The 8280-nt window shown below is 41.6% G+C and overlaps 1 non-coding gene across 1 annotated transcript; it reads right to left on the reverse strand.

Annotated features, from left to right (window-relative positions):
• Positions 1–325: 325 nt before the first annotated feature.
• On the reverse strand, positions 326–431 carry LOC131254539 (small nucleolar RNA R71). Its single transcript, XR_009175655.1, has one exon. It is a non-coding gene; the product is annotated as a small nucleolar RNA R71 (small nucleolar RNA).
• Between the last annotated feature and the right edge of the window lie 7849 nt (positions 432–8280).

The following is an 8280-nucleotide window of genomic DNA, read 5'->3' on the forward strand; positions in this document are numbered from 1 at the left end:
CCGGCGAGAGTGAGTACGCCCTCATGCATGATTTTTTCTGAAAACACAGGACAAATGGACATCAAGCCAGGAGTTATCCAACTCCTTCCCAAATTCCATAGACTTGAATCAGAAAGTTCATATTTACATTTGAAAGAGTTCGATGAGATTATAGCTACATTATGTTTTCCTAATGTATCTGAGGATTCAGAGTGAAACTCTTTCCTTTTTCCTTAAAGAGAAGGTTAAGACATGGTTACATTCAACTGCGTCCTAGATCCATTGGCACATGGAGCGACATGCAGAGGAAATTCATAAAAAATTCTTCCCACATCATAAAACAATTACCCTCGGAAAAGCAATCATGAACTTTGCCCAAAGGAAGATGAAACATTCTTCCAATGTTGGGAAAGGTTCAAAGATTTAGTCAATTCATGCCCATAACACGGATTTGAAACGTGGCGCATTACAAATTTTTCTATGATGGGTGACATCTTCCATGCGCCAAATGGTCGAGACAATGTGTAATGGAGAATTCATTAATAAAAATGTTGACGAGGTATGGGATTACCTCGATAGTCTTGCTGAAAAAACACAATCATGGGACTATTACCCAAAGTCGAACACCACGTCTAGGCCGACTCAATTAAAGGAGAAAGGTGGATTATATCTCTTGAAAGAAGAGGATAATCTCAAGTGTAAAGTGACTACGCTCATAAGGAAAGTTGAGGCCATGGAAGGAAAGAAGGATAAGGTTAATGAAATTGTTTGCGGCATCTGTGATTGCAACATTCATACAACTGAAAATTGTCCTACAATACCCGCCTTTCGAGGAGTGTTGAATGAACAAGCTAATGCCGTAAACAACTATCAAAGACCTTTTACTGGACCTAACTCCAATACGTACAATCCTGGTTGGAAAAATCATCCAAACTTTAGTTGGAGGAATGGACAAATGGCTACCCCTCAAAGTTTCTTCAATCAAAATCCAAATCAAGTGAAACCTCAAGAGGAACTGGTTCAAAATTCCATACAAGAGTTGGCTCAGGCAATGCGGGGAATTACAGATTTTATGCAAAAGATAGATTCTCGTATGACGGTTATAGAAAAGGGGATGCTTCCTGCACAACCTCTCCTTAATCCTAAACCGCTATGAGATTAATGATCCCAGCTCTTCAAATCAGATGGGGCACGCTAAATCCATCACCACTCTTAGGAGTGGAAAGATCATTGATAAAACTCTTCTGGTTAGACCCGAAAAGCCTCAAGAACCAGAAGAGGACAACAATGATGGATCTAGTAATGCCCCACAAAAATTAGAACCGGAGCTTCTAGAGAAGTCAGTTGCTCTGTTCCCCCAACGGTTGGTTTCACCAAAACCTCTCTCAAACTCTCAGGATATCCTAGAGGTGTTGAAACAAGTAAAAGTCAACATTCCTCTACTTAATGTCGTAAAACAGATACCTTCATATGCCAAATTCTTGAAAGACTTATGCACGACCAAACGACGACAGAGTATTCAAAAGAAGATCTTCTTGACCGAGAAAGTGAGTGTCATCCTAAAGCAAGACGTGCCACAGAAATTCAAAGATTCCGGTAGCCCAACCATATCATGTATAATCGGGGACCATTGAATTGATCATGCACTTCTTGACTTAGGAGCGAGCGTCAATCTAATTCCCTACTCGGTATACAAACAGTTAGGTTTGGGTGAATTAAAACCCACCCTAATCACACTACAACTTGCTGATCGCTCTGTTCGTGTACCAAGAGGGATAATTGAGGATGTGTTGGTCCAAGTTGATAGATTTTACTACCCTATAGATTTTATCATCCTAGATACCAAACCCATCAATACCATAAGCACTCAGATCCCTGTCATTCTTGGCCGCCCATTCCTTGCCACTTCAAATGTAATTATTAATTGCAGGAATGGTGTTATGACTATGTCTTTTGGGAATATGACATTGGAGTCAAACATCTTTTTCAATAACGGCAGAAACTTAGAGGAGGATGGCGATTTTTACGACATTAACATGATTGACTCTTTAGTGGAAGATACGACACTTCTAACCTTATCCTCTGACTCTCTAGAGACGTGTCTGGCCCACTCCCATGATTTTGATGATGACATGATTAGGGAGACGTGCGCTGATATTGCACCGGTACTTGAAGTTAACCGGTGGAGGCCACAATTTGAAGAATTGCCACAAACCTAAGTAGTGCCTCTAACTTCTAACCTCAAACCGCAGAAGATTGTCCTAAACCCATTGCCCTTTGTTTTGAAATATGCCTATTTAGGTCAAGATGAGACTTACCCGGTGGTGATCTCTGCCCACCTGGAGAAAAAACAGGAGAGTATGCTCATATCTACTCTCATTTAGCATAAAGGAGCCCTAGGATGGACGATAGCGGACCTCAAGGGAATCGATCCCTCGATTTGTACTCACCGCATATATCTTGAGGATAATGCAAAAACCGCTCGGCAACCACAACGTAGACTAAATCCAAACATGAAGGACGTGGTTAAGGCTGAGGTTCTTAAACTATTGGACGTGGGTATCATATACCCTATATCTGATAGTCAATGGGTGAGTCCAACTCAAGTGGTCCCTAAGAAGTCCGGAATCACCATCGTAGCCAATGCTAATAATGAACTCGTGCCAACTAGAGTCACTACTGGTTGGAGAATGTGCATTGACTACAGGAAGTTGAATACTGTCACGAGGAAAGACCACTTTCCTTTACCATTCATTGATCAGATCCTGGAAAGGTTAGCTGGTCATTCCTATTACAGTTTCCTTGACGGGTATTCGGGCTACAACCAGATAGAGATAGCCCCTGAAGACTAGGAAAAGACCACATTTACATGTCCCTACGGCACCTTTGCCTATCGAAGGATGCCATTCGGACTATGTAATGCCCCTGCCACTTTTCAACGATTCATGATGAGTATTTTTTTATATGGTGGGGCAATATCTATAGGTCTTCATGGACGACTTCTCTGTTTACGATCCATCTTTCGGAAGTGCTTGGAAAGTCTTAAATGTGTGCTGAAAAAATGTGAAGAAAAGAATTTGGTACTCGATTGGGAGAAGTGTCATTTCATGGTTCGGAAGGGAATTGTCCTTGGACATATCATCTCGTCCAAAGGAATCGAAGTAGATAAGGTAAAAATTGATCTTGTCTCTAACCTATCTCCACCCAAGAACATACGAGACCTGCGATCCTTCTTATGACACGTTAGTTTTTACAACGATTAATAAAGGACTTTAGTCTCCTCTCTCGTCCTTAATGTAATCTACATCAAAAGGATGTACCATACAAGTGGACTGAGCAATGCTAGGAAGCTTTCACCAAGCTTAAGGGCACGTTAACCACTTTGCACCTATCATGCGACCACCCGACCGGAGCCTTCCTTTTGAGCTTATGTGCGACGCTTCGATTATGCTCTTGGAGCGGTTCTAGGCCGGAGAAAAGATAAGAGACCTTACGTCATCCATTACGCAAGTAGGACTTTAAATCCGCCCAGTGAACTACTCAACTATGGAAAAGGAACTCTTAGCCGTAGTGTTCGCCTTGGACAAATTTAGGTCCTACGATCGGATCTAAGATCATTATCTATACGAGATCATGCGGCACTAAGTATCTTCTTTCTAAGAATGATTCTAAGCCCGCTGATACGATGGATCCTTCTACTCCAAGAATTTGATTTGAAAATTAAAGATAAAAATGGAGTAGAAAACGTTGTGGCCGATCACCTTTCTCGCCTTAATATCTCTAATTCCCTTGAGGCGACCCATATCAACGACATGTTCCCGGATGAACAACTGTTTCGAGTCTCCCATTCACCTTGGTTTCTTGATATTGCTAATTATCTTGCTACGGGTGCTATACGACACAGTGGACTGCGAAAGATAAGAAGAAATTCTTCACGAGGTGCGCAACTTTTCTAGGATGATCCTTATTTATTTAAATATTGTCGGACCAAATCCTAAGGAGATGTGTACCAGGACGATGAGCATCGGAGCGTCATCTCCTTCTGTCACTCACAGCTGTGATGGTCACTTTTCTGCTAAAAAGACCACGGCCAAGATTCTACGGTGTGGCTTTTCTTGGCCCACTATGTTTAGGGACACTCATGAGTTTTGCAAAGCTTGTGAGCGTTGTCGAAATTGGGAGCATTGTCCGTCGAAATATAATGCCTTTGAATCCCATCCTTATCATTGAAGTATTTGATTTTTTGGGGCATCGATTTCATGGGACCATTCCCCAATCGTTTAGAAATCTATATATTTTGCTCGAGTGGATTATGTCACTAAATGGGTCGAAGCGATTAGTGTCGAACTAATGACCATCGCACGGTCATTAAATTCCTAAAAGAAAACATCCTTTCTCGATTCGAACGCCTCGAGCCATCATTAGTGATGGGGGCTCACACTTTTGTAATAAACCATTTGAGAGCTTAATGAAGAAATACGGTATCTCTCATAAGGGTGAGCACCTCGTACCACCCACGACAAGTGGGCAAGGAGATTTCTAATAGGGAAATTAAACACATTTTGGAGAAAACGGTTAACCCACGATTGTAAGGATTGGTCAATCCGATTGACCGATGCCTTATGGGCATACCGTCTGCCTTTAAAACCCCTATTGGAATGTCTCCCTTTAGACTTTTCTATGGGAAAGCTTGTCACTTGCATGTGGAGTTGGAACATAAAGCGTATTGGGCGATCAAAAATCTTAATTTTAATCTGGACACGGGCTCGCTACGCAAACTTCAATTGAATGAACTTGAGGAAATTCGGAATGATGCGTACGATAATTCGAGAATTTACAAGGACAAGATGAAAGCATTTCATGACCAACACATTTTGCGAAAATCATTCACGCCTGGTCAGAAGGTCCTTTTGTACAATTCTCGATTACATCTCTTTCCGGGTAAGCTTCGATCTCGTTGGACCGGCCCTTACATTGTTATTACTGTTTTTCCTCATGGGGCCGTTGAGATAAGAGATCCCGACAATGGCAAGGAGTTTAAAGTCAATGGACATCGATTGAAACCATTTGTCGAGAAATTTGATTCAGAGGACATGTCCATGCCCCTGACTGCTCTTGTTTACCAGGATTGATCTCCTAGTCTGATGGAGGTATAGGTAGGTTTATCACTTTCATAGGACTAGAGCTGTTGCTTTATTTGTCTGGTTAAAGACGGTAAACTTGGGCTCCTGGGAGGCAACCCGACTCTTCATTTCATTTCGTTTTTATCATTAGTTAGTTCAATGTTTGTGGGTAACATTACTGCAAACCCTCACGAGACTACAACTCGTCCACTAGGGGCAACCTAGGGGTTTAAAGGCTTGTTGCATACGCTAAATGCAATCGAGAGCACCTATGAAAGTGGTGTAGGTAGGATTTTATTTTGTTATTTTATTTTTGTTGGTTTCTCTCTAGTGCTGACCCGCTCTTACGTAGATATCTTTGGAAAGCCTCTTGATTCTTTCATCCAGGTACTATCTTTTCATCACTCTTCTTATATTTTCGTTGTCCCATGTGCATTGCATGCTTATTTCTTTTACATTGAGGACAATGTAGATTTTCGGTTGAGGGTGGGAGATTAGGTTTCCTAATCAGTGTTTTCTTAGTCTGGACAAAAAAATTGTGAAATTTTTAAAATTTTTCTAGACTTTCTTGTGAATTCGAAGTAATTTTGATGGCCATCTAGGGCACTTGGAACTTCAAGATACATGATGTTGAAAATTTAAGACGCTTGGATTCAGTATCTATTGGATTGCATAATTAAGTTTGAATTGTTAATCCATAATTAGAAGTTGTACACATTGATTGAGTTATGATCTCACATGTCACATCTCGCTTTCACATTAAGGTTTTAGTTTGATATTGAAGGATTTACTTGGTACTCACTAAGCATGAAAGGAACCAGCGAGAAAATTGAAAGGATTGGGTGAATAATCTTCACCATAGGTTTGCTCCTATAGGTGAAGGTTCGATTCCCAAGTAGCCGGCGGAAAGGGGTGGGCAATGGTCTTCATCATAGGTTTGCTCCTATAGGTGAAGATTTGATTCCTCCCTTGGCGGTATTTTAATGAAAAAAATATATCAAGGTCAATTAATGAAAAGATGATCCGTGAGGAAAGTTTTAGTTATTATGAATTATCTTAGTGTTTACCGATAATATCATGAAATTAAGAAGTGAATCTTAATGATAAGCGAGATTACACGATACACCCATGGAACTCAATATTTAGAATCGTTCTAATTATTGGATTAATATTTGAGCTTGATTATGAAGTTTACCGTGAGCTTGATTTCAGGAGAAATGTAATACCCAACAATCACGAATCTTAGACTTCTGGTATCTGAATTGTTTTCGAAAATCACTCGAGTTCTTAGAAATCGTCCTAGAAATCTCAATTTATTTTTCACATACTTTGCTCGAGACTAGCAAAATACTGGTTGGGGGTTGTGTTGAGGGTCAAATATTGCATATCAGACCCCAATTATTGCCTAGATTTACGAACTTAGTACTATTTAATGGTCAATTTAATCGTGTTTGTGATGCAGGTTGTATTTACGAGCTTGGATTGAAACAAGGTACTAAAAGCATGGATTTAATACTTAGAATTCACCAAGGCAAGGGATGGACCCCAGGGGACCAAGATCGATGAATTTACACGCCAGAGATCCGAGAAAATCAAGAAACTGGAGCTTAAGTGGCCAAAAGACGTCCAAAATGCAAGATCACAGGGTTCCTACAATCCGTTCTGCTCAAAACTTCATGCATGACCTGAGGACCAAAAACTAACCGTACACGTCAAATTTCAGCCATTGGATCCATCTGGAAGTGGCCCAACGGACAGATCAGCCCATAAATCAGTGATTTGAGGCCCGCCTGGTATCTGAAAATGCTTCAATCTTGGGCTCAACTCAATAAATGAGCTGACAAAACAAATGGACGGAGCGGATTTATTACATGCAACAAGGTGGGACCCAGTTGTGTGAGAGAGAATATGCACCGGATGTGCACTCAGGCCAGACACGCAGTTTGACTGCGTTTGACCCACACCCATTCGATTTCCTAAACAGATACGGAATGTCTCTGTTTTCTTTCACACATAGCCGACCACGAGATGTAGCAGTGGGCCACCATCATCATGTATATAGACGATTCGGACCGATCATTCACTCCAGAAGGTATGTGTGACCCTTGTGTAGGTGTCTTTTTGGACCCACACATACGTATGCACATGAATCGCTAGAAAACGCATGATGGACGGTGAGTTGGTTTGATACAGTGGACTGCACCAAAACTCGACAAAAACTAGTATATTTCGACCGAAAAATCGAGAGGAATCTGATGGACGGGGTGGATTTCATTAAAAACATCACTACGGGGCCCACCGAACACGTCAGCAAGTCCGCGTAGGCTTTACGCGCGCCCGAAAAATCCAGATTTTTCGTGGAATCGCGTGGCCCAGAACGTGATCGGATCTTTGATCCAAACCGTCCGGACGTTGGAGAAGGGGACCACAACCCTTCCTATGGAGACAGAATGAATGAAGCTGGGCGGCGAGCCTCCCAAACTGAGGAAAATGCAAGTCCTTTTGCGTATCTTTTGCTGCGTACACCGCTGCACCGCCCGGCCGCGTAAAAAGCTTTTCTAGGAGCTTTTTGCACCGACGCCAGGAGCCACAGCATGCGCCTAATGCTTCTATAAAGAGAGGAGAGGTCGTGGGAGAAAGGGTATGCTCGTTTTTGATACGACTGAAGGGAAGCTTAGCTAGAGGCGGCTGTGGAGCAGCGAAGGAACTGGACCTCGGTTGGAAAGAGGGAGATGGGTGGCTGCACATGAGCAAGGCTTGGGCCGGACATGGTTTTTCTTTTTCTTTTCTTCTTCTTCTTTTGTTTATTTTGAATATTAGCCTAAACATGCTCATGATCGGCTAAACCTCTTAGCTAGGGCTAAGAGGTGAAGCTTGTAGTCTGACGGGAGAATTTATGCATGTGCCTTTTGTGTAGATTGAAGGGATTTTGATTTAATTTTACTATGGGAATATTTTTAGTTTTTAATGGTCTGTTGTGACTGAAATTACAATGGATCTGCAATGGCTCTGAGTATTTCTTTTTCCTTAATTTGATTATGATATCAGGAAACTCTGTTGTTCACTATCGTCTCCTGGGCATGGTCGGATGGCGGTATCCTTCCTAACTTTCATGCATTGTTGATTGGTTGGTAATTAGTTTAATTACGTTGTTTACTCTGTCTCATAGGCATGGTTT

The sequence above is a fragment of the Magnolia sinica genome, chromosome 8 (genome assembly GCF_029962835.1).
Source record: "Magnolia sinica isolate HGM2019 chromosome 8, MsV1, whole genome shotgun sequence".
Taxonomy (NCBI): Eukaryota; Viridiplantae; Streptophyta; class Magnoliopsida; order Magnoliales; family Magnoliaceae; genus Magnolia; species Magnolia sinica.